The sequence below is a fragment of the Musca autumnalis genome, unplaced genomic scaffold (assembly GCF_047663935.1).
Source record: "Musca autumnalis isolate F117 unplaced genomic scaffold, ASM4766393v1 scaffold_3, whole genome shotgun sequence".
NCBI lineage: Eukaryota > Metazoa > Arthropoda > Insecta > Diptera > Muscidae > Musca > Musca autumnalis.
Window position 1 is genome coordinate 217,361,892 of NW_027411866.1, and position 27,847 is coordinate 217,389,738.

The 27,847-nt window shown below is 35.6% G+C and overlaps 1 long non-coding RNA gene across 1 annotated transcript in view; it reads left to right on the plus strand.

The window, feature by feature from the left end:
- The window catches only part of LOC141398981 (uncharacterized), a 647,890-nt gene that overhangs the window by 362,092 nt on the left and 257,951 nt on the right, over positions 1-27,847 (plus strand). The window contains exon 3 of the long non-coding RNA XR_012411742.1: positions 27,737-27,798. This is a non-coding gene — a long non-coding RNA (uncharacterized lncRNA). The remainder of the gene's footprint in view (positions 1-27,736; positions 27,799-27,847) is intronic.

The window sequence follows — 27,847 nt, forward strand, 5'->3', positions numbered from 1 at the left end:
GAAATAATTGGGCCATACCAATCCGGCTCTAGACCTGGCAAGTCCATCATTGACCAGATCTTTACCCTGCGGCAAATCCTGGAGAAGACCCAAGAGATGCAGATCGACACCTACCACCTTTTTGTCGATTATAAAGCAGCCTTCGGCAGCCCGCCACGTTTAAAAGTATTCCAAGCCATGTCTAAATTTGGTATCCCCTCCAAGCTCATTCGGCTTTGTAAGATGACACTTACTGATAATCGGTCCTCAGTTAAAGTAGGAAAGATCCTCTCCGAAGAGTTTAGTACCAAAAGGGGTTTCAGACAAGGAGACAGCCTCTAGTGTGACTTATTCCACATTCTGCTGGAACGGTTATAGCAGATGCAGATGTTAAAAGAAATGCCACAATTTACCACAATAGCCACATGTTATTTGCTCATGTACATATGTATTGGCGATATAGACATCATGGGTCGATCAGTAATATAAGTAACTGTAAGAAGGCCGAAGGATAGTCTACTAAAGTGGGTCTGGCGGGAAACGGCGAGAAAACCATTAATTTTGAGGTAGTAAAAGACTTCGTATACTTCGGCACCTCCATAAACAGAACAAACAACAACAGTTGTAAAATAAGAAGAAGAATTGTATTGGCCAACATATGCTACTTTGGCTTAAGCAGTTTAAAAACAAGTGAGCTAAGGCTATAGTCGGGTCGGGGCCGACTATGTGATACCCTACACCACTACCTCTGTTCATAAGCTTGTGACTAATAAAATTCAAAATATTAAAATTGCCTTTGCTCTGAATGACTTCATTAACACAGATCAATTTTTTGAAACGCATTTAAGTGCATCTACAGTACAACCCAAATAAAAAATGTATGCCAACCATCAATAGGCTTCTTTCTCTGTTAGACCCCCATCATCCCCCAAAATTTCGTGAGGATCCGATCAAAATTTCGTAGTGTGATTGCACAAAAATGGAAAAAGGGATGCATTACCGACTATTGCGATATCTCTGTTGTTTGACCACTTATGACAACCTACTTCACATCGTTGTAAAGGTGATATTTTCTACTTTCTTTGCCAGGTTTTGCTTTCGATATACCTCCTACAGAAGGGAGATATTAACTTTGAAATAAAACGTTGGTCTTTTTTCCAAAAATTTTTTTATCACATTCCGACCCCTTAATAATATCCGACCATTATCAAAAATCAAAAGTTTTTTTCCTCTGCGGGACCCCCAATAACAACCAAAATTTCGTGACGATCCAATTAAAATTGCGATCTGTAGCGTGATTTCCAAAAAGTGGAAAAATGGGATGTATTACCGACTATTGCGATATCTCCGTTATTTGGATACCTACGCCAACCTGCTTTACATCATTGTAATGATGGGATTTTTAACTTTCATTGTCAGACTTTGCTTTTGGAAGGTCCCGAACCAAAGCTGTGATATTCGTCCTTATTATTAAAATCGCAAAAATGACAAGTTGTGTTCTATTAGCGGCTTTTGCGATATCTTCGTTGTTTGATCACCTACGAGAACTTTACATCATTAGAAAGGCGATATTTTCTACTTTCGTGTCCAGGTTCTGCTTTTGGTATACCCCATATCGAAGCTGAGATATTCGCTTTGGAAAAAACTTTGTATTTTTCTCCAAATAAGTTTTTTGCCCATTACGAACCCTAAATATTATCCGACCATCACCAAAATCAATAGGCTTCTTCATCTGTGTGACCCTCATTAACCCTCAAAATTTCGCGACGATCCGATCAAAATTGAGACCTGTAGCGTGATTTCCAAAAAAGTGGAAAAATGGGATGTATTACCAACTATTGCGATATCTCCGTTATTTGGTCACCTACGCCGACGTAGTTTACATCATTATAAAGATGGGATCTTCTACTTTCATAGCCAGGCTTTGCTTTTGGAAAGTCCCCAACCAAAGCTGTGATAATCGTCTTTATAATTAAAATCGCAAAAATTAAAATTTGGGTTTTATTTGCGACTATTGTGATATCTTCGTTGTTTGATCACCTACGAGAACCTACTTTACATCATTAGAAAGGTGATATTTTCTACTTTTATTGTCAGGTTTTGCTTTTGGTATACCCCGTATAGAAGCTGAGATATTCGCTTTGGAAAAAAACGTTGTCTTTTTATCCCCATAAGTCTTTTGCCCATTCCGACCCCTAAATATTTTCCGACCATCACCAAAATCAATAGGCTTCTTCCCCTCCGGGACCCATCAACATCCAAAATTTCGTGACGATCCGTTCAAAATTGCGACCTGTAGCGTGATTACAAGGTTTAGATGGACAGACGGACGGACACACATAGCCAGGTCGACTCAGCTCGTCGAGGGTCTACGACCATTATTTCGATGCGTTACAAACATTTTGGGCAAAACCAACTTATAAATAATACCCTCCACACACAGTGGTGTAGGGTATAACAAAGCCACATCTCGTCAAACAAAAACAACGCTTTGCAAAACACTGATACTACCCGTGTTAATGTATGATTCCAAAGCCTGTGTACCCGCGCAAGCAGATAAGGCAGTGCTTGGTGTATTTGAGAGAAAAAATCTTCGAAAGATCTACCGGCCAACCTGCGTTAATGGTAAATATCGACGTAAACATATTGAAACTAAGGATACCAAAAAACAAGGTGTGGAGGTGATGTGCTCCTAAAGATGACCATTTTTTTCTTGCAATTTTGGAAAATGCGTCATTTTTGGGAAATTCTGGAGAAAGAAATAGCTATTTCTCGGAAACTATAGCAGATCTTGTGTTCATTGTGTTTTGTTAGGAAAGTAGAATTGTTGACTTTAAGAACTGTATCAATAAATTACCGTAGCGTTTACACGAAGTGAGCTATTTTACTTTTCCTTAGGTAATAAATTTTAGTGGACTAGAACTTTTAGGGAACAGCTTGGAACAAAGTTACGTTTCCACAGAATGCTGCCCTAGAGTATTCTCTTTTCTCTTTTCTCTTTTAACACTTTTCTAAATTTTTTAAAATTACATGGGTAAAAATGTGTGTTTTCCATACGGGTTCCCATATAAATAATATCTTTTTTACACAAATGGGCATTTTGTAATATATGAGTTCTTATAAGAGTTATATGAGTTTTATGAAAACCCATGGAGTTTTTTTAAGTTTTGGAAAATTTTTAGTATTTTTTTCAAAAAAATGTTTGTATTTTTGTAGTTATTGGTTGGTATTTGCCCTCTTTTAAATAGTTAGAACATATTAAAAATTAAAAAACTCATATTTTGACGCAAAATATGAAAAATATCAAATTTTTAATTTTGACCTTGAATTCCTCTGCAACTACTGGATTTCGAATGTTTCAGTTGCATCAGAAAGCTGATAATGTTATCTGTCGAAAATGAAAATATCCGTTCAAAAGTTACAGAGTTTTGACCAGGAAAACAAGATTCTGAACCAATGTGTGACGTCAGTATAGTTAGGCCATGTCATATGAATCTGTGATGATGAACCCGCTAAAAAGCGTATAAATACGGGCTGCAAAGCGGTACACACAGAACTGGAAGGCCACGACATCGATAGAATAAACGAGTGAAAGACCAAATTAAAAAACGAAGTATTTCAATATGATGGTGTCATAGTTCAGATTTACTTGCGAGTGAAAAGTTGGAGGTAGGTGGTAAGTTTTTGGGTGCAATTTTTTTGGTGGGGTTGGGGCAAATTATTTTGGTGGTGGGATAAGTTTTTGTTTGGGTGGGGAGAGGGCAAGTTGCCACCCTAATCTAGCTAGAATTTGAGAAGAGTTTCACTATTTGGAGCTCTGTTCAGTGTACACTGGAGTTGAAGGAGATGCCAAGACAATTCCGTCGGTCAAGACAGTTGCTTGGTATCTTACATTCGTCACTCCTTCACTATGATTTGATATTTTTGTATATTCGGTATAAAGTATTGATTATGTAGAAGCCTGTGCCATTTCGTTGCACAGTCTTGATGAAAAGGGATTTATTAATTTATGAAAAGTGAGATATTTCGGAATATTACATTATTGTTAGTCTACTTAACACTTTTTCTTAACTTCTTAACACCTTAATCTAGGCTAAGTACAAAATCCACCACTGTCCCCTCTGTGTGTGATAATCCCCAAACAATTAAACACTCTGTTAAATTCAGATCTCTAAACACCATCATCATGAACATAAACTGCTGTGTTTCGAAAATCACGTGTCCCTTTAGTTAATTAGCTTAAATAACAGTGGAGGTTTGTTCTCCCTCCAAATTGAAAAGTCCAAAGTTTTCTTAGATGAAATGTTGCTGCTGTTGCTCGATAACTAAGTTTTTTAATACTTTTGTACGTTCCATTTCGTCCTTGGAGTAGCATTTTAATTTTCTTATAGCGAACACAACCACCAAATAAATTCAAAGCAATTCTCCAAACATATTCTTTTCGTTCATTCGCCCGTTCTTCTTGCCTTTTGCGAACTTTAACTCTTTAGCAGTTAACTGCCACAGTTTCTCTGCTACTTTGGTCGAGTTTTCTAACTCTTAAAATAATTATAAATTTTGTTAAATGGACACAAAGCGCAGCTCAAAGGGAGAGAAAAAGGAGTGAGAGAGTAACAACTTTCATGTAACGTTTAAAATGAATGAAACTTTTTTTGCCTGGACTTTGAACTAAGAATTGCAACAATTTTCGTTTCATTTTGGCTTTTAACTTTGGCAAAGCAGCAATCCCTAAGCAGGGCAGCACAAAAATGAAAATTGTTAAAAAGAAACTCTTTAACAAATTTTCTTACGTTTTTCATTTTTGTTTGCTAGATTGCTGCTTATGTGGCAAAAAAAACAGCAGCTGTATAGGGAATTAGATTACTTCAAGAAAAAAACTTTGCTTTTCGGTTTAACAAAGATTACACACACAACAAACCTCCAAAGTCTTTCGACTAATGTTTGATCATCCGTCAGAGGAGTGTTTTCTATGTCGTTGGGGTTTTTTTAAAGGAAGAATCCCTATTTCTGTAACAACTTTTAACAAATATCCGTGTACTTACAACATTTTTTGCCATCTTCCTTCCAGCAATGGAAGTAACCTCTAAAAAATGGTATTAAAAAATAAACAGTGAAGAGTAGAGACTATTTACAAGCATTTCGTTTATTCTACATCTCAAGGTATTTGTGTAGTTTTTTTTTGTTTAAAGAATAAAAAGCAACACAAAGTAAAAGGTAATATTCTTTTTTAAAAGAAAGGTAATACGAGAGCTGCGCGACAAATATCATGCCTAACAATGAAAACGTGAATATTTACCGTCAAAAATAGTTTTATTGTTTTCTTAAGTAGTCTACAGCATGATTTATTCACTTCCAAATGCGCTCAAACCAAATGTTGAATAAATTTTTCCGCTCCGATTGAGACACCTCCAAAACATGTTTTTTGAACGCTTCAGCAGCATCTTCTGGCGCCGAAAATCGTTGACCACCCATTTTTTCTTGATATGTTGGAATCAAATGAAGTCTGTGGAACACGGTGATCTTGAACCAACTTTAAATGAAAGGAGCTTACACCTGGGAAGTTTTTGCGGATTCTGAAACTACAATGTTCATAGATGACGAAAATAAAAAAAAAAAAACAAAAAAAAAATCGAAGTCAAACTTCACATTTTTAGGTTTTTTAGGTTTTCACGATCTTGCTGGGAAACTGTAAGACCAAACAAAATTGAACATAAGAGAATGTTGTAGAAGTGAAAATTATCTACAAGATTGTCCTTTATGGCATTTTCGTAGGTTTTAATATTTTTTGAGATATAGAAGTTCAAATTGGGACAATTCTCTGAATGTACCGTCTCAATGTCATGACTGCACTATCTCAAAAATGGTACAACCTAGGAAAAACTACAAAAGCCAATCTGGCAAAGAATTTACAAAGCTATAAGATGTTCTCTAGCCCATTTCGATAGTCTCATTTTCAAGCAAATCGTCAAGAACTAACAAAACAAGTACAAAAGTATCAGTCGGCTTTGCTGACAGAGATATACCCTCAGCCTATTTGAATTGAAACATTCGTATACGGTCAGATCGAATGTATTTAGGGTCTTCTCAGTATTTTGTGGCCTTTTTTGGACATTTGAACTTTGCCGACGAAAATGTGGATTAGGATTAAAGTTCCAAAGTGTTGCAATGGAGGTACTTAAAGGAATGGACCGACAAAGTCCCTTGCGGAAGTGGATCTTATTTTGAGAGTCATATCTTTTAGGTAGATATCGCGCCCACTACTTACTTCAGTCGGTCATCGTATAACTTCTGGACCAGTATGCCAGTAAGCATGGACTTGTCCACGGAAAACATAATATCGCTGTAAACAGGACTACAACGAACAGCATCGGTATACATTTCCAAACAGACCTGAAACTGAACTCAGACACAAATGTTGAACTTTTGTGTGGGAGTTACCCATTTTAGAAGTTAAACTAAATTTGGACAAAATATTAGAAGAATCCAAAGTTTAGACCAAATTTGTTCAAGAGATATCGTGTATACCGTGTATACTTCTGGGGAAGTACCGGAATTTGTGGACCGGTATTGCCTATCGTCGAACTGAAACTATGACAAAATATTACGATGGTCAAATTTTGGACCAAATTGGTTAGTTCGAGAGTTATCGTGCTCTCCAGCCACTACATATTGTGCCATAGTTTTTTTTACACCTTTCGGGTTGTTTTCTCAAGAAGTATGGAATTGCCCCTAAAAAAACTTTTACCGTCGTAATTGAGACAGCGAATGCATGTTGCATCAATAAAAATCAAAGTGATTCGAGAGCAGGTCTCAAAGTGAACTTTTCCGAAATTTTGTGTGATAGGTACCCGAAGAGTGGACAAATATAGTCCACATTCGAATCTGATCTATATCTGGTAGATATATTAGGATGCGTAAAGTATGGACCATATCGGTCACTCCCTTCAAGAGTTATCGTGTGAACATTTTTTATACCCTCAGCCTTTAGGCTAGAAAGGGTATATACACTTTGATACGACCAAAAATGTGCCTCATCGAAATAACGGTTTTAGACCCCAAGTATGTTTGGACGAAATTCGTTTCAGACAATTTGGAGTCGATTTAGCCACGTCCGCCATCTGTCTGGCTGGCTGGTGCGCACGATAACTCTCGAACGGATCAACCGATTCAAACCAAATTTTGGGTATCGTAATATTTTGTCCATAATTAGTTTAAGTTCGAAGATGGGCCATATCGGTCCACTCCTTCGGGTACCTCCACCACAAAAGTTCAAAATATGTCTGTAAAATGGTGTGAACGATTTGGTCCAAACTTTGCACATCGTATTATTCCCTCCAGATATAGATCGACTTCGAATGTGGACTATATCCGTCCACTCTTTCAGGTACCTCTCATACAAAATTCGGATAAAGTGACGATTAAGAGCTCCCCTCGGATCGTTTTGAATTTTTTTCAGTAAGTTTTCCTTAGGGCTGCCTCTACGTCGGTACAATTTTTTTCATGCGCAAGGCCATACTTCCTGAGATATTTGCCTAAAAGCTCCAAGAAACATTGACGGCACCAACCAAAATGGCAAATCCGCAAGATAATTCTCGCCGAGATTTCCTGATTGTTGCAAACTTTGCACATCGTATTATTTCATCTAGTCATGTATCAGGTTGGAAAATGGAATATATCGATCCACTCCTTCGGATACCTCCCACACAAAATTCGGATAAAGTGAAGTTTAAGAGCTTCTCTCGCATCGTTTTGATTCTTTTTCAATAGGTTGTTCACCGGCCTCATTTACAACAGTACATTTCTCCGGAGTAAATCAGTAATTCCTAAGATAATGCCATAAGTATTGTGTTTGGTTTTGGTTTTTTGTTCAGTGGCTGAGGGTATATCTCCGTCAGCACAGCTGACTGATACTTTCTTACTTGTTCCGAACATTTTTAAACTTTTGTGGAGGAGGTACCTGCATGAGTGGACATATATGGCTTATCGTCGAATTTAAACCATGTTTGGTCAAATTATTACGAAGGCGAAATTTTGGACCAAATAGGTTGATCTTTTCGAGGTTATCTTGCACTCCAACCACTACACACGGTGTCATGGGGATTTTTTGCACATTTCAGGCTATTTTCGAGAGTTATCGTGCACACCAGACAAAAGCGCCCCCGGATATTTTGTGCATGTGTATGCTATTTTCATTTAATGTTTGTTCAAGAGCACCGTGGTCATGATGTCTCGTTCGTCTTTCAAATTTCGCCTTAGACTTCAGGCAAACAAATTATAGAGTACTCAAAATTAACCGTCCTACATTTCTCAAGCGCCACACAATCAGTTTTGCTGAAGAAACAAGTGATAACACTGTGCAACAAAATTCAATTTTTTTCAAAATGATGGCAAAAGTCGATTAGATTATGAAAGTAGAGCTAAAAATATGAGACACGTGTATCTGGGTTTTAAAAGTTTACGTCGGAAAGTAACCAAAATAGGCGGGGCAAGTTCCGCCCATTTTTAATTTTTTTTAAAATATTCGAGTTAAGATATCTTTGAATCCTTGCATTTTAGGTATATAGTGTCTTTGGCAACTTTACAGAGGAGTATGTGGGCAATATTTTTCTTAAGAATTTTAACCCTCATGCGGTTCATCAAAGTGGTCTTTTTTGTGCTTTTTTCAAAAACTCCTTAAAAATGTAATCGTATCAAATCCAAATATTCTACAAAATTGTTCGCCATAAAATTTTACTATAGAACTCAGAATACACCAAATCTGTAACTCTTGTCTAATCGCCAGAAATCTCTAAAAATGAAAAACACGTTTTAGGGTTAAAGTCGGACTTCATCTGAGTTTATTCAAAATTGTCCCACAAAACATAATTTTAGAGAGATGATGTCAGAGACAAAAATATTCTTAGTCAAATTTCACTATGGGTCACAAAAGAAATGAAATGTCTATTTATATTTTATATCATGAAAATATCAGTATCAATTTTGCTGGAAAAACATGAAAATATTTCCCAATTTTTTTGATGAAAAATTTGTCCTTCTTTTTTATATATCAAAAACAAGTGCTGCTAAGAATGTTATATGCTATGGTTACATATTACTTTATTCAGAGACCCATAATGAAATTTCATTTGGAACATTTCTTTCTTTAACAATATTCCCAAAAAAATGTAAAGGATTTTGCTAGATTTTGATCCAGTATGGAATTATGTAAAATTAACAGTCCAAAATTAAAACATATAATTTCATCCTAATATATATAAATTTGTAATCTAATTTTTTAAGGAAATAGTATACATAGATATATAGTTTATTTTGAAACTCATAGTGAAATTTTGTGTAGAATTTTTCATCCTTTCACACTTTTCACCTATAACCAAGTTTCATATTACTTCCATGTACCAGCTCGAAAAAAGAAGGACAAATTTTTCATCAAAAAAATTGGGAAATATTTTCATGTTTTTCCAGCAAAATTGATACTGATATTTTCATGATAAAAAATATAAATAGACATTTCATTTCTTTGGTGACCCATAGTGAAATTTGACTAAGAATATTTTTGTCTCTGACATCATCTCTCTAAAATTATGTTTTGTGGGACAATTTTGAATAAACTCAGATGAAGTCCGACTTTAACCACAAAACGTGTTTTTCATTTTTAGAGATTTCTGGCGATTAGACAAGAGTTACAGATTTGGTGTATTCTGAGACCTATAGTAAAATTTTATGGCGAACAATTTTGTAGAATATTTGGATTTGGTACGATCACATTTTTAAGGAGTTTTTGAAAGATTTTTGAAAAAAGGACAAAAAAGACCACTTTGATGAACCGCATGAGGGTTAAGATTTTAAAAAAAAATATTGCCCACATACTCCTCTGTAAAGTTGCCAAAGACACTATATACCTAAAATGCAAGGATTCAAAGATATCTTAACTCGAATATTTCGAAAAAATTAAAAATGGGCGGAACTTGCCCCGCCTATTTTGGTTACTTTCCGACGAAAACTTTTAAAACGCCGTTACACGTGTCTCATATTTTTAGCTCTACATTCATAATCTACTCGATTTTCCTCGTCATTTTTTTTTTTTTTTGTTGTCGCACAGTGTAATTTACTTCGAAGTGCTACCAAATCGTTGGATTTGGTTCGCTTTAGAAGACCTAAACGCTCGATTCCTATTTTGTGTCGGGCTCCTATGCTCCTAGATCCAAGTTTCGTCGCCTTTAACGATCTTAAAAACGTCGTTTGAAGAACCACCATCGTTTGTATTCAAAATTTATTTTTGAGTGATTGTCAAAATGTGCTTGATCTATCGGGAAACTTCAATTTTTGCGGCGAGGTGCAAATCTATCGTGCAATATCAAATGTTAGTTAGTGGAAGAAATGCTCAAGAATGCCTCTATCTCACGGTATCTAGAATTTTCCGTTCACGCACGGCTTACTTCTTTTCTGGCACAGCGGCCGTTTATGGACGACCCTCACGACCTTCACTTTTAAGCGAGTGTCGGCCACGATTGAATTTATTAAACCAGTTTTTCATAGTGCTATGATCCTTTATCGGCACACAAAAATTTCATTTGATCGACGCACCCTTGCAGTGATTATTCACGTCGAAAGTTTTGAAAAACAAGTAAGAAGTATCAGTCAGCTGTGCTGACGGAGATATACTCTTAGCCTCTGACCCAAAAATATACATAAAGTATAAGGGGTCTGTGTCACAGTTTGCTGCAAAATATATGGAATCTATAGGTACCGTAATGTAGAGCTATACCAAATCATTGACAGCATTTGTAGTAAGCAAACTTGTGATTTATATGGAAATCGAAATGTTTAATTACGTTAAACAAATTTTAGAAGAAATTTTTGAAAAAGTTTCAGAGTTATCCTGCACACTAACCATTTTAGAAAGTGCCGGCAGGAGTTTTGGAGTTTTTGGGTCATTATTCCAGGATGTATTGACTTACTCTAAACAAATTTACCGTTGTAATATGGACCGTGAAAACAATCTTCCGCAAAACATTTCAAATAGATTCGAAACGAGTCTTCAAACTGCATTTTCCCAAATTTTGGGTGGGAGGTACACGAAGGACGGGACTGGATGACGTGATTGGACGAAATAATACAATGTGCAACGTTTGGACCAATCATAAACTCACTGTTATAGTTATCTTGCGGAATTGTCATTTTAGTTGGTGCCGTCAGGTTTGTTGGAGCTTTTTAGGAATTATCTCAGTAAGTTGGACTTACCCCGAAAAAATTACTTACTTACTCACTTACTTAGTTGGCCCATTACATAACATTTGTTCCATAGACCGAACTAAGAAAAGATCTCCATTCCTCTCTGTTTTTCGCTTGACTTTTTGGAATACCGCGCCTTTCCATTTCTTCATCCACTTGTTTGCTCCATCGAAGCTTAGGCCTGCCGATTCAGCGTGCACCGCCATGGGGCATGTATTCATACGCCTTTTTAGCGGGTTCATCATCGCTCATTCTCATGATATGGCCTAGCCAACGCAATCGTTGCATCTCGATACGTTTAACTATATTCATTTCTTTGTATAGCTTATATAGCTCGTGGTTCATATGACGTCGATATTCACCGTCAACGCAAATCGGCCCGTAGATCTTTCGAAGAATTTTCCTCTCAAACACTCCAAGCACTGCCTTATCTGCTTGCGCAAGTACCCATGCTTCGGAGCCATACATTAGCACGGGTAGTATCAGCGTTTTGTATAGTGTTATTTTTGTTTGACGAGATGTGGCTTTGTTTTTAAATTGCTTACTTAGACCATAGTAGCATCTGTTGGCCAATACAATTCTTCTTCTTATTTCACAACTGATGTTGTTTGTTGTGTTTATGGCAGTGCCGAGGTAGACGAAGTCTTTAACTACCTCAAAATTGTAGGTACCAACTTCCACGGTTGGTCCGAGCTCTATGGACGCTTTGCGCGTCGACACCATCAATTTGGTCTTTTCGCCGTTTACCGCCAGACCCACTTTCGCAGATTCTGCTTCGACCTTCATAAAGGTATCAGTTACTTCCTTTACTGATCGTCCCATGATGTCTATGTCATTAGCATAGGCAAGTAACATGTGGCTATTGGTGTAAAATGTGCCATTTCTTTTGACATTTGCATCTCGTATTACCTTTTCCAGCAAAATGTTGAAAAGATCACACGAAAGGCTATCTCCTTGTCTGAAACCTCTTTTGGTACAAAATTCTTCGGAGAGGTTCTTTCCAATTTTAACTGAGGACCTAGTATCAGTTAATGTCATCTTACAAAGCCGGATGAGCGTGGAATACCTTTGATCGGAGGGGACTGTCGAATGCTGCTTTATAATCGACAAAAAGATTAAATGTGTCGATATGCATCTCTTGGGTCTTCTCTAGGATTTGCCGCGGGGTAAATATCTGGTCAATGGTGGACTTGCCAGGTCTAAAGCCACATTGGTATGGTCCAATTATTTCATTGACCATTGGCTTTAGTCGTTCGCACAATATCCCTGACACTATCTTATAGGCAATAGGGAGAAGACTTATGCCCCTATAATTTGAGCATACAGTCTTATCTCCTTTCTTGTGGACGGGACATAGGATACTCAGGTTCCAATCGTCGGGTAAGCGTTCTTCCTGCCAGATGGTGCAAACTAGCTGATGCATACACCTTATCAGCGCGTCGCTTCCGGTTTTAAACAGCTCGGCTGGTAAGCCATCGGCTCCTGCTGCTTTATTATTCTTCAGCCGGTTGATTGCTGTTTTTACCTCATCTTGGCCGGGCGGTATACATTCTATACCATCTTCTAGAATTGGATCTGTGGTATCATCGTCTTCGCTACTATTGGATACCAGCAAAATTGGAGAAATGTTCCTTCCATATCCTGAGCACGCTATCTGTATCTGTTACCAGATTACCTTGCTGGTCTCTACAGGAGGATGGCCTGTACCAAAACCATCTGTTTGATGCTTCACTCTTTGGTAGAATTTTCGGACTTCATTCTGGCTCCTGTACATCTCGATTTTTTCACACTCCCGCTTTTCCATTTCTCTCTTTTTCTTGCGGAAAAGACGTTTCTCTTCTCTCCTTTTCTCCCGATATCTCTCTCGTGCTCTACGCGTTGCTACTGATTGTAAAGTAGCTCTATATGCCGCATTTTTCTCTTCGGTAGCAGCACGACACTCCTGGTCATACCATGAATTCCTTTGTGGAGGTCTCTGGAATCCAAGTATGGATTTTGCGGCTGTTTGCATGGAGTGGGCAATATGTTGCCATTGTGTTGTTATGTTATCGGGACAAGGAGTGCTCGCGTTAAGCAATTGGGCTAGTTGAGTGGAATATGCTGTGGCTATCTGTTGTGTTTGCAGACTATCGATGTCCAACTTCCGCGTTGTGTCTGTTCGTGCTTTATTTGCAACGTTTAGACGGGTACGTACCTTTGCTGCAACAAGGTAGTGGTCCGAATTAATGTTTGCGCCTCGGAACGATCGTACATCCAACACGCTGGATGAATGTCTTCCATCTATCACAACATGATCAATTTGATTACTTGTTCTTTGATCTGGCGACAGCCAGGTGCCCTTATGAATATCGAAATGATTAAATCTGGTACTGCTAACTACCATGTTTTTTGCAGCTGCCAAGTCTATCAGCCTCATACCATTGTCAGATGTTTCACTGTGGAGACTGAATTTCCCGACTGTTGGGCCAAAGATATTCTCCTTTCCAATTTTGGCATTAAAATCGCCTAGAATGATTTTAATGTCATGGGCAGGGCAACGGTCATATGTTTCTTCTAAGCACTCGTAAAATATATCTTTGGTCTGTCCGAAAAAAATTATACCGTCGAAAAGGGGGCTGCAAAGACAATATGCTGAAAAAAGACGTTCCGAGAGGAGCTCTTAAACTTAACTGTCCATATGTGTATATACAAGTTTAAGTGCAGCTGGCATTACCCAATTGTATGTATTTCGAGAGTGTTTTTGTGAAATTTTTGAACCCAGACTGCTTTAATTTAATATCGAGTGTTTGCCAGGAATTCAAAAGCCCAATTCGGAAAATTGTAAATATTGTTCCATGTTTTGGAAATAACTACGATGACTCCCCATATGAGTTTTTTGAAGGGAGTATTATTAGTTGGGACATATTACTTCTGCAATAAGTTCGTAGTGGAAGGTATAAAAAGTTCGGCCCGTCCGAACTTACTAACTGAAAGACGCATTTTAGTTAACCAATTTTATTCAATTTCAATCTCCTTAAAAATTGTGTAATTTCACCACATAAATCCTTCTCTTTAAAATTCACAGCAAAATGCTGTGACAAAACCACGTCTCCCCAACCACCATATCTGTGAAAATGTTTGCCTCATTGAGATTGAGAAATTTTGCTAGAATCATCAAAAATTGATTTCTTTTTTCCTGATGGCTTGGTTTGAAGCTGTTCGTGGTTTTCCCTTTCAAATTCTTAATTTGAGATGTCATTTTGGTAAACAGAAAATTTTTGTTTGCCATCAAAAGATGTTCCTAGTTTTTGTTGTTGTTCTCTAGTTCAACCAAACAAAAAAAAAAACTCTTGCCAGCGCATATTGCCAAGACAACAAATGAACGGAGCTGTCAAAATTTTCTTGATTGTGTTTAAAATGTCTTTGTTGTTGGTGTTGTGTTCTCGTTTTTGCCATTTTACATCCTTGGCTCTGAAGATTTGAATTCCTTTTTGGCGGTACTGATGACGTGGGTGCGTTTACTCCATTGGCGCCTTAGTTGGACACAGTGGGTGATGTGGTTGAACGAAGGAGTTAAATGTTCAATGTTCTATTAGATCTAAGAATTGTCGATTAAAAAGACATTTTTGTGGTAAGATTTTTGTTTAGAGTTTTGAAAGAGTAAAGACTGAGACAAAAAGTCATATGACATTCGGTTAACTTATTCGGTTAACTCAAAACAGAGCTATAATATTATTGAGCTAATAATATAATCGGGCAGCATTCTTTAATTAGTGTGAGAAATCTCACCTTAACCCTTCTATGATTTTCCCCATTTGCTTTAATATTATATTTATTTAAAACCCCACCATATTTCTGAGTGGAGACACTGTAAACCTATGTGTTTTAACCCCAACCATTCGAAATATTGAAAAACAATTTGATCAACTTCCACACCAATATTTACTGCGGTACGGATGTAACCGTCAAAGCATATTTACTTTTTTCCTTTACTCCGCCAAACAAGGAGACAAGGATCAACGAATACTTGTCGCTTGAACGTAATCTACTCACTTAAATTGGGTAATTGTGCTTATCTAACGCTTGTCTTTCATTTTTGTGTTTTTCTTTTCATTTCATATTTCTTTGACTACTTGGGATTTTTGTCTCCTTTGGTGTCAGTCAACCGACAAAGTGAAAGCAGTGAGATTCCAGCGATTTGATAAAGGAAAAAGTTTAGAAAAAATTTTATGAGTTTTTCATATTTCATTGGAAAGGCATTTTAAAAAATATGAAAGGGCAGCTTTAAGAATGCTAATAACAAATGCATTCCATCGAGAGGTAATTTTAGAATACCTTAGTATTTTTGATATTTGCAAAACATGCAAAAAGACATAACACTAATTTCATGCGACCAAATGGTGCCATATCGAAATAATCGTTTTAGGCACCATGTATATTTGTACGAAATCTGTTTCAAACAATTGGGAGTCGATGTAACCACGTCCGTTCGTCTGTCGTAGAGGTGGCAAACTATCGATAGTCAGACCAATGTTTTGGTTGCTGTCGTGAAACAAAGGTTACTTTGGCCACCAAAACAAGTTCTTTGGGTTATCTGACGCGTATTATTTAAAACGACAATGATCAAAACGAGAGTCCGACTATCGATATTTTGCTAGATCTAGACTTCCTGTCTGTCCGCTGACTGCACTATAGGTAATATGGCCAATTTTTATAACCTCAGCACTAACGCCAACGAGGGCATATACACGGTTTTAGACCCCATGTATATTTGGACGAAATTCGTTTCCGACAATTTGTAGTCGATTTGACCACGCACGTCCGTCTGTCTGTCTGGCTGACTGGTGCGCACGATAACTCTAGACGGGAATTACCGAATTGGTATACAAAATATCGGAAAAGTTCAGTTTAGAACCAGCTCTCCAATCGCTTTGTTTTTGTTGTAACAACTTGTACTCGCTGCCCCTCATTTGACGGTACAAGTTTCATCAGGGGCAATACCATACTTCCTGAGACAATAGCCTGAAAGTGGCAAAAAAAAAAAACTCTACGACACCGTGTGGATCTGCCGATTCGGTCCAAAATTTGACATTCGTAATGTTTTGTACAAACATACTTTAATTTCGAAAATAAGCCATATCGGTCCACTCCTTCAAGTACCTCCCCCACAAAAGTTCAAAAATGTTGGGCAAAAATGTGCGTACGATAGATAACTCTAGAAGGGATTCACCGAATTAGTCCATACTTTACACATCCTAACGTATGTATCTACCAGATATATGTAGATCAGGTTCTAATATGGACTATATTTGTCCACTCCGTCGGGTACCTCCTACACAAAATTTCGGATAAGTTCACTTTACTACCTGCTCTCGAGTCACTTTGATTTTTGTTTAAGCAAATCGCTGCCTCAATTACGACGGTAAAAGTTTTTTCAGGGGCAAGTCCATACTTCTTGAGAAAACAGCACGATAATTCTCGAACTGAACAACCGATTTGAACAACGATTGGCCTTCGTCATATTTTGTCCAAACAAGAGGCCACGATATCTATCGAAAAGATATGACTCCCAAAATAAGATCCACTTCCATAATAAACTATGTCGTTCATTCCTTTAAGTACTTATTCCGCAACACTTTTGATCTCTAATCCTAATCCATAGTTTTGTCGGCACGTTCAAAGGTCCAAAAAGGCCTGACTGATCCTTTTTTACTTATTCAAGCAAAAATTAATAGCGGTGGTCTTACGGTTTTTTTTTATACATTTTGTTTTGTATAAAAAGCCCGTAAGACCACCGCTATTAATTTTTGCTTGAACAAGTAAAAAAGAATCAGTCAGGCCTTTTAAGCTAAAACAAAGGATTACACAGTAGAATTCGGATATAGCGAACATCGGTTATAAGAAACTACGTTTATAACAAACAAAGTTTTGTATTCCGGAAGATATTTTTATATTTTTTATATTTTTACACACATTCAACTTCTTAAAATGAACATGATTTTAACAAACAAAAATTGTCACCCAGCGAGTAGAATGTCATACAATTTGGAAGGATTTACAGGCCCGCTGTTAAGCTCAAACGGATAGCGACGAATTTAAACACTGTTTCAAATATTTTAATATATAACATTTAAAAGTAATCTTTAATAAGAATTTTGCAGAGGAACACGTTTATAATGAACGTCGGATATAACGAACAGACTTTGTACCCCCAATGAACGCGGTTAAAACAAAAACGTTTACAATGAACTAAGGTATTGATCCGTCAAAAGATTTTTATAAATATTGATATGTTTAAAATATTGATTCGAGAAGAGATCTTTATAAGTATTTGTTTTTAAAGGACCAAATAAACCGAGCTATCATGATTCCTAGTTAGAAGGTATTACAGATATAATTAACAAAAATGTTGACCACGACTGCACATTTTTACAACACATGGTGAATACTTCTTAAAAGAATATTTATTTTTAGTTCAAATCGCATGCTTTTTGTGTTTAATATTTTCTTCGTCAAACCAAAAATTAAAAAAATATATATTTTTTTTTGCAGGAATGATATAACTCAAAAAACGCACAAAATCTCAACTTGATATATTATGTTAGCTGATGGCCTAAGTAGCAAATGCTACCTTCTTATAAACATTGTATTTACTACTAGTGGCCTAAGTAGCAAATGCTACCTTCTTATTAACATTGTATTTACTACTAGTTAATGTAAATAAAATAAATAAATTATATATTATGTAGTTGATTCAGAACCCTTTTCTGAAGATATTCTTGGTGGCAGAATTTCAGACAAAGTTGGATAATTTTGTAAAAGTCTAATATATAAAACTTTAATTTTGTAACAAACGTAATCTTAGGTTATCCTATATTAGGATTTTTTCCGATGTAACAAACATTTTGAAGAAAATTATATCTTTAAACAAAAAGTACACACCGCCACCCTTCCACTGAATATCCTATCTATATATTTGATTATTACAAAACTCTAACAAATAGCGTTTAAATTCTGCTATAAGTTTTAACCTATTTTATACCCTCCACCATAGCACTATAGGTAATTTTCCGTGTTTTTAAGACAAAAATTAATAATGGCGGAATTAAAAGTTTTTTTTTACTTTTTAAATTATTTAAAAAAAGATTTCTTCAGATAAATTCGAATTTAACGAACAACGGTTATAAGCAACTACTTATATAACGAACAACGCTATTTCTTCCCATGCCATTTTCATTCGTTTTCTTATACACAAGAAACTGTTGAAAACGATAAGGGTAGATTTTCAAAAGAATTGTTATTACAATTTTGTATATTTTTAAATATAAGTTAATAAAGACGAGTTTAGTACTCCTTTGAAACGTATCAATGATTAGTATGTAAAAGAGACATAAAATAAAGCTTACTACAGCCGCACCCTTATAGAAAACCACATATACACTACCGTGTATACCGTGTATACATACATCTGTAGCGATGTATGTGCTTTTATGGTGCTGGAAGGCATTACTAATTATTAAGGACATGTGCGTCAATTTCTTTCGCCCTAAATGCGCACGACAATTTACAAAGGAGTTCTGAAACAGACATATCCAGTAGTGATTAACATTTTTGGATATCCCGTATGGAAATTTCATCACGATTTTATAAACTTATGTACACTTCGAGTCATAACAACTTAAAACTTTGAAAAGAAATGCGAAAATCCTTGCGGGTCCGCCATATTCTACAGTGGTAAATATTCTCTAAAATGTATGGGAATGATTTATGCGTAAAATATACCACTAAAGGAGACAGCACGCTTCCAAAAATAAACTTGTTGAATGAAAAAAGCAAGCTTTGTTAATGCCCGATTATTTAAGAAATCCTTGCCGAAGCCGGATATAGGGGTGTATCCTTAATCAGGAGGGATATACATTTACTGAATATTACTGAAAGTACTTCGTTTTCTATATAGAGTAAATTAGCATCGATATTCTACTACAATCTTTCTGTATTCCCAAGTTTTAAAGGGGGGTTCTATTCAAATGAGCCAATTTTTTTACTTCAATTTTTGACTTTATTTTGTTTTCCTTGCTTAATTCTTATACAAATTGGATTTGAATGCGAATGAATGACTAAGTTTACTCCAAACACATGAAGCAAAATATAATAAAACTTAATAATTTCATATCTTGTATAATTCGGAAAAAATGGAGGTTGAAAAAAATTCTGCAGGGGGGTTCTATTCAAGTGAGCGGTAGTGTATAACGAACATGTAGCGAAATCACGGCCAAACAAGGCCAATTTAGTAAAAGTTCATATAGACTTGAGTGAGTTTAAGAAAAATAAAATAATTATTTCTGACTTTTGTCTTTATTTCTGACTTTGTCTTTTGTGTCGCTACACAAAATGTTTGTGATATATTATATTTTAAAATAGATTACAATCGCAAAGACCAATCTATTCCATTTTACATACATTTATATTTGATTTATTTTTCCACGGTTTTAATCACATTGAAATATGCCTTATAATGGCGCTGTTTTGAAAAATATTAATCATATTAATAAATGTTGACTTGTTCATTTTTCAATGGCAACTAAAAAATTATTATCATTAAAAGTTGAAAAATCGAATGTTTGCCTCAAAAACTTGGCAAATTACCTATAGTGTATAGTATGGATGATATATTAAGTTCGTTTTTCCGTTTGTAACGCATTGAAATAATCATTTGCGACAATGTTTTGGAATAGCGCCCATATAAAGGTACCGCCCGATTTCAGGTATTTTGACGTTTTTAGTCACATTATTGACCGACCACAAAACTTATATTCCAAAAAATTATTGACATTGGTCTATATTTTGGTATAGCCCCTTATAACAGTACCTTCCGATTTTCGGAATTTTAATGATTCTACCCACAATTTTAAACCGAACTAGCTGTAATATGACATTTTAAGTTATTAGTGGTCACGAAAGTTCTCTATTAAAAATCGTCAACATAGGTCCATGTTTTGGTATAGCCCCCATATAACGGTATCTCCCGATTTTCCGTATTTTGAGGATTTTGGCCAAAATTGTTAACCAAAATAGCTGTTATTCGACATTTGAGGTTCTCTGTTGTCACGAAACTTCCGCACCAAATATCGTCCATGTTTTAGTGTAGCTCTATAGGCCCAATGGCAGGTTTCTGAGGCAAAAAGTCTATTTTCGAAGTCATATATTTGGTCAAAATAGTAACGGGGTTAGATTCTTAAGAGTTTGAGCCACTAAGAAACAAAATCATTTCAACCTGGCAACGCTTTATGACCACATACCGGGCTGTCAAAGATATTGCATCTTAAATTGTAAAATTTTATAAAAATCTATCAAACGAAGAACAAATTTGTTTCGCTCGACAATTAAAAACCGCTAACATAATAAACAGTTTTTTTAATGGATAACACGTGTAAAGGTACATATATTAATATTCTGATAAGATTAAAAAAAAGAGTTAGATTTGGTAAGGAATATTTGATGTAGACTTGTGGTGTATTTTTTGTGTAGTTTATATGGTTTTTGGAATAGAACTCTCGGTATTGCGATGTATTCGCGAAACTATATATATGTGGTAGAAGGTTATAGTGAGTACTATATGTGTAGAAAATTTTATCCCCTATGGATCCGTAAACTTATAGAAAAATACATACAGGTGGCGTGACACTTAAAAACTCGGATATTTTTCAGTATTGGGAGTGGGACTTGTCAATATGACACAAGTCGCGAAATTTGATAGTTATCTTAATCGAGTTATACCAAGCATTGAAATCTTTTATGTTCAAGATCTCTTAATTTAGTAATTGGGACTAAAAAAACCTAATTATTTAAAAATCTTGACCTGTAATTATAAAGTATTCAAAAATTGAACGCGATCAAGGTATTCTACTTCCAAATCATAATTAATGATGGAGGTCACAATTACTATTGTATTGTATCCAAATACGTCAAATGATCTCTGAGATTTCGCGTTTGGCTTAAACCCGTTGTGGGGAAGGTCCCCCGCCTTTTCCATTTTTCGGTATAAAAACCACCTTACGATGTATTCTAAGACCTAAAGAATTTACAGTCAAAATTTTATCAAATTCGGTCCAGCCATTTCGGAGTATTTTTATTTCGAACATCATGGCAGACCTGAATAATTTTCTATATATATGTACATATATATACCTGAACCGATCAGAACCAAATTTTCTAGACGTGTATACGAAAGCTATATCTATATCTGAACCGAATTCTTCCAAATTTTGCAGATATATTTTTATGCTCACTATAAACATCAGGACGAAATTTGAAAGGTCCTGCAGCTTCCAGTGAATTGTTGCTTTAAAAACCTGTCATTGGGCCCATAGTGTGTAGGTACGATTTTCGGTATTTTGAGGATTTTTGACATTTGATGTTCACAGAAGACACGAAACTTCCTCACTCAAAATCATCAATATAGGTCCATGTTTCGATATAGCTACCATATAACGGTACCTACTGATTTTCGGTAGTTTGAAGATTTTTGACAATTTTATCTGTAATTTGATATGTAAGGTTCTTAGTGTTCCCGAAAGTTCTCCACCAAAAATCGTCAACATAGGTCCATTTTAATTAAGAATATTCTATAGTGGAGGGTATAAAAAGTTCAGCCCGGCCGAATTTAACGGCTTTTTACTTGTTAATATTTTTATTTTGCCTTTGAAATTTTGGCTTTGACTTATATACCGCGAATTTTGAATATTTTTGAAAACAAATTTCATATCCCTATAATTTGACATGTTCTTTCTTCAAATCAAATTATAAAACTCGCTTTTTTATATATAATTGTTCCACAAACATCCCATACGGGACAAGGGAGACTTCTCTCATATCAATGACTGCACCCCGATTCATATTAGCTCAATGATAAGGGACCTACTGTTTATTGCCGAGTCTGAACGGTGTGTCCTAAGACACCACTTATGTATATAGAAGTTTTACATGGCTAAAATACTCAGGAAATGTCGCCAACATTACTGAGGGGTATTTTGCCTACGCTGAAATCGGTGAATCGAACCCATGACCTTTAGCGTGCAAGGCGAGTGTGCGTACCAATTGGATTAATAACGAAGCTAAATCACACCACATTGGGTGGGGTAGTACTAATAATAATAAATGGGGCCAAGCCCTTTTAGATTACTTGAATACTATCGACCTAACCTAACCTTTGTTAACAAAATTAAGAAGATCACTACGGAACACGTAGGGATATCGGTAGCTAAATCAAGATTATAGTAAGGATGCCATCAATAGTTTCATACCTTTTAAAGCAGCCTTACAAAATTCAAAATCAGGTCACCGTCATCATATCATCAGCTAATCTGGTATCTTCTTATCATATCATCAGCTAATTTGGTATCATCTTAGAGATCTAACGGGGTACACTTATGGCTCAAACTAAACTATTATATTCCAACAGTGATAATAATCCTCACCTTGTATCAAAATTTATTGGTTCTGCCATGGTCTCGCGACAGTTTGAAAAGTATTTCATTTACGTCTATATTTCTGAAATTCCATCTGTACCAGCAAACATTTGGTAAGCACATGTCATTACTTCATGCATTACCGAGTAATGAGTGCTCATTACACTCCGCATTATTAGGCAGTACATATACATATAATGGTCTACACATAACTAATGACTTCCTTACTTACTTCTTACTTAATAAGTAATGAGTACGGTGACACGCAGCTAGTGTGTACGACTACAAATCCTAGGGTTGTGTGTTCAAAGCTCACCGTCGGCATGGGTGTTTTTATTCACAAAATTACGAAAAAAATTTTGATGTACGTGGATGTGTTTAAACAACACTTACTGCTCGTATGAGTGGCCTAGTGTGTAATGTGTTTGGCTACAAATCAGAAGCTCGTGTGTTCAAAACCAGAAGAGAGCGAAAGAAAAGACACAAGTAAAAAGTCGTTAAGTTCGGCCGGGCCGAACTTTTTATACCCTCCACCATAAAATGGAATAATTAGGGCCTTTTCACAATTCTAGTGTAACAACTTTTCGACAATGGATAGACTCCTACTGTCTCCCACTATTGCTTAATTCCTGATGGCCCACAGGGTCTCTAACAAAAATCTCATCACGCCATAACGCGGAAGTTCGACTCACGGCGGATCTGTCCTTCGGGGTTCATAATATACTCACCAAGGTCTTTCTTCCCCAAGTGGAATTTTCCGTGCCCCAGACTTTCACCTCCATTTTGTTGCACAGTGTTATCTAATCTAATCTAAAAAAGGTTTCAGCTAGGTGAAAGGTACCACCTACGGGGCTATATCAAAGAGTCAACCTATCTTTAAATTTTTTTGGCGGAAAAGTTTTAAAGCTGCAGGGAACTTTAAGAGTCAAATTGAGGGTAGTTTCTTCAAAACAATGTAGACCCTCAAAAATTGACCCACGTTGACGAATTTTAGTGTAGAGATTTCGTGACCACTGAAAATTCCCGAAAATCGGGAGGTACAGTTGTATGGGGGGATATACCAAAACATGGACCAATATTGACGATTATTTTTGAATAGACAAAACTGTAGATAATATTCTCAAAATACCGATCATTACAGCTAGTTCGGTTAAAAATTGCAGCTATACTTCCCAAAATACCGAAAATCGGGAGATACCGTTATATGGGGGCTATACCAAAACATGGACCTATGTTGACGATGTTTCGTTGGAGATGTTTTATGACCACTGAGAACTTCAAATGTCAAATTACAGCTATTTCGGTTAAAAACTGTAGCTAAAAATTTCAAAATACCGAAAATTGGGAGGTACCGTTATATGGGGGCTATACCAAAACATGGACCTATGTTGACGATATTTGGTGGCGATGTTTCATGACCACTGAGAACCTCAAATGGTAAATTACAGCTATTTCGGTTAAAAATTGTAACTAAAATGCTCAAAGCCGACTGTTACGTTTTTACTTGTTATAATGAATAACTTTATTAAGTTTATACAGAGTTTCTCGAGTATAAATTGAAGTAGATAAAAGAAACCAGTAAATAAACTACAACTTCTTAACAACAATAAAGAGTTTTAAAGTCTCTCCAAGTACGACTCCCTTGTCGCCGCCATCCATCAATTGGCATTGGTATTTTGGTCGACATTACATATTTAACCATAACAAAATAAAAAAAAAATATCATGAAATGAAATTGACATTTCATGATGTTTTTGTTGTTTGGTTTTGGTTGGTGAATATCTCGTATGCATGTGTGTGTTTGTTTCATATTCATTCTTCCTGTTTGGTGGTTTTCTGTTATGGTTTTGGCTATGGTTTTTGTGGTTTCATTTAATGTCATGTTAACATTGAGTTTGGACATTTAGCAGAATAACTTAATTTCTTCTTATAATCCGTAAACAGAGATTAATGGAAAGACAGATAAGAGAGTGTCATATGTACAACACATATTTATAGAAATAAGTGTTTATGTGGTGGTTTGAGGTTTTTCATAATATGTGTAATATTCATTTATGTAAAGGACAAGCGAACATCTAGATATCGATATGTATGTGTGTATAAATATATGTAGATTTGTCGCCTTAGTTCTTTATTTGTTTTTGAAATCTTTAATATCTTTCATCAGTAAATATATAAGAATTTTGGTTTGTTGTATATACATACATATGTATTTAATGCTGTGATGTCAGTTAATACCCAGTAAAATTTGACGGAAGGGGTTCTTTGCGATGACGTGATTTCATGTCATCTTTTGCATTGGTTCAAAGGAAGTCGTGAAAGATCCGATCTTTTCATTAGGATTTGAACCAATGCAAAGGAAGTCGTGAAAGATCCGATCTTTTCATCAGCATTTGTACCCATTCCATCGATCCAATAGAGATGATGTTTGTGTTTTTATTTACACACCTGTTTATTTTCATTTTGGTATGTTCCAGTACTGCAAAAATCTACTAATTTTTACTATTTTTTCCGATAACATAAAGGAAGAATTGTTATCGTAGTAAAAATAAGTAGATTCTTGCAGTTTCTGGAACAGACCAAAGTTGTTAGAACTGTCGTCGTGATGTTGTCTTACATTTCCCGCATATCAAACAACTAAAACTTCTAAACAATTGGTATTATATGAAGTCCCAACCATCGAGCTAAAAATAGAATCGGACTGCACACATTGCTACTTTAAAAGTTCCCTTGTCTGTTCTAAATCTGACATAGAATCAAATCTCGCTTCTTGGAATTTGAAAAAAAGTCCGAAACGAAAAGGAACAAGAATCTGAAAATAAAGAAGAAACTACTTTTGGAAAGAAACAATTAAAAATAAATTAATTAAGCATAAATGGTATTTTCCATAAAAAGCCTCTCCTCCCCGTTCGTTACATTTTGTTCTTAGAGATCCCTAAAGCAAGCCGGGTTGTAGATCCCTACATATTTCCGTCACTAAACAAAAGAGTATAAATTACCAAAATGTTGTTATAAAATAACGAAATTATAAAATAAAAGTAATTTACGAAATAAAAATACTTAAAGGAGTGCATTTGGAGTCCACGTCGAAATCTGAACTGGTGATGGGAAGATAATTGAAAAAACCTTTTGTAAGATGAAAGAATATCAGTTGCGGAGAACGGAGGAAGTAATCTTTTGCGTTGCAGCGGTGGTGATTACATTGCAATTTTGGATGTAAACTTTTGAAAAACTAAACTGCTAATTTATTGTAGTTATTTCATGAATTCGTTTGAATTAATAAAGAGTTTTGTTTTTCATGAAAACCATATTTCAATACAGCATTTCCATTTTCCAAACAAGACATGAAAATTTCATGCCAAGGGGTTGGTGAAAATGACATGCCAAAGCATTGGTTAAAATGACATGTCAAAGCATGGGTGAAAATGACGTGTCAAAGCATTGGTGAAAATGACATGTCAAATCATTGGTGGAAATGACATGCCAAAGCATTGGTGGAAATTACATGTCAACGCATTGGTTAAAATGACATGCTTAGGATCCAGAAAAGAACGTCATCTTTTGGGGTCCACGCTCATATAAAATTCATCGATGAAGATGCTAAAAAGATGACACGCTAGATCACTTGCACCCATGATTGAATGTCATCTTTGGCATCGAACATTTTGCTGGGTATGTATACATTGACATTTAATTTCCTTATTTTTGGGTTTTTAAATAAATCAAAATAAAGTCAAAAGAAAATACTGACAGTGAGTTAAATATATGTATAAGGGCATTTTGGTTTATTGAAAAGATTGCTAAAATTTCCCTATTGAATAATAATTTATTCTACCACCAGCACCAAAGGCATTTCAGAATTATTTAAAATATTTCTTCCGTTTAAATAAGTTTCACCCACCTTTCTAATACAATAGAGACTTTAAAAATTAGCAGCAAAAATATTCATATTTGTCTTTGAAACAAACTTTCTTGTCTTCGAAAATATTTTTCCTTTTTCTGTTTTAACTTGTAAATGAATTGTCATTCAATTAATTTACAATGTGAGTTTAAAAACTTTTTTAAGACGCACACTTTTTAAAACTGTTTTGTCCCATTGCCCTGCAGCGATAAGGCATAAATTATTTTTCTAGCCCGATTCATGCTGTCCTCCATCTGTTATCTCTGGTGATGGTGGTGGTCTGGTCTTTAGAGTTTTGGGTATTTCCATTGGTATTTGTTGTTCATTTTTTAAACTCTCATTGTTGTTAGTTTTGTTGTTGTCATTCATGTTACAACTGTTACAACGATGAAAAAGTGTTGAATGACTTTTAATTTGTTACATTTATCTTTCTATCTTGAGGCCACTTGGACAATTCCAACTAAATTGTTATTTTTGTTGTTGGGTTTGTTGTAGATCATAGAAGAATCTGTTGTTGTTGTGTTAAAGTAAATGTGCAAAACAAGTATGGTGTAAAGTGGAACCTCTTATTGGTGGAAAGTTTTTAATTAAATCTTAATGTTTAAGACATAGAAAACAAATCTGTGGTTTTCTGGAAACAGGAAAAAGGTATTTGTTTGTAATTTCAATCAAACAAAAATTTTAGAATTCACATATGTTTAGATCTTATCCGTTACGAATAACAAGGGGTGGTTTAACCACGTACGTCAGTGTGTCTGGCTAGACCGGTGGTGCTCAAAATATTTTGTGCAATAGTCTCTATGAGTGGGTCTTTCCTTTGCTATACCAGGACAGATGAGAATATAGAGAACACATGTTGTTATTGTAGTCACGTTAACGGATATGGATGATCTTGGCTGGACTGGACCCCACGTTAACTCGCAAATGGAGTGATAAATTTTGTTCAAACTGTTATACAGCTTAATTTTTTCGAAAATTAGTTTAATTTCGAAGATAGACGTCATCGGTATAGCTTCGAGTCAACATATTCTTCTTTCTCAGAAAATAATTTCAAAATTGAGGAAGCGAACACAGTCTGTCCCCTAATTAGCTTTTGAATGTTTGTTTCACTGTATTTATGTGGTATAATTTCCATATTTTCGCTAATTTTCTTATTCTTGTTGTCTTCTTTTTCCAGGCAAGTTTGACAATTTATTGGATTAAATTTAACTATCAGAGCAGCCGAAAACTTTTCAAATCGTAAGTCATTATATACAACTTATGTCCATAATTAACTATGCAGAAAATT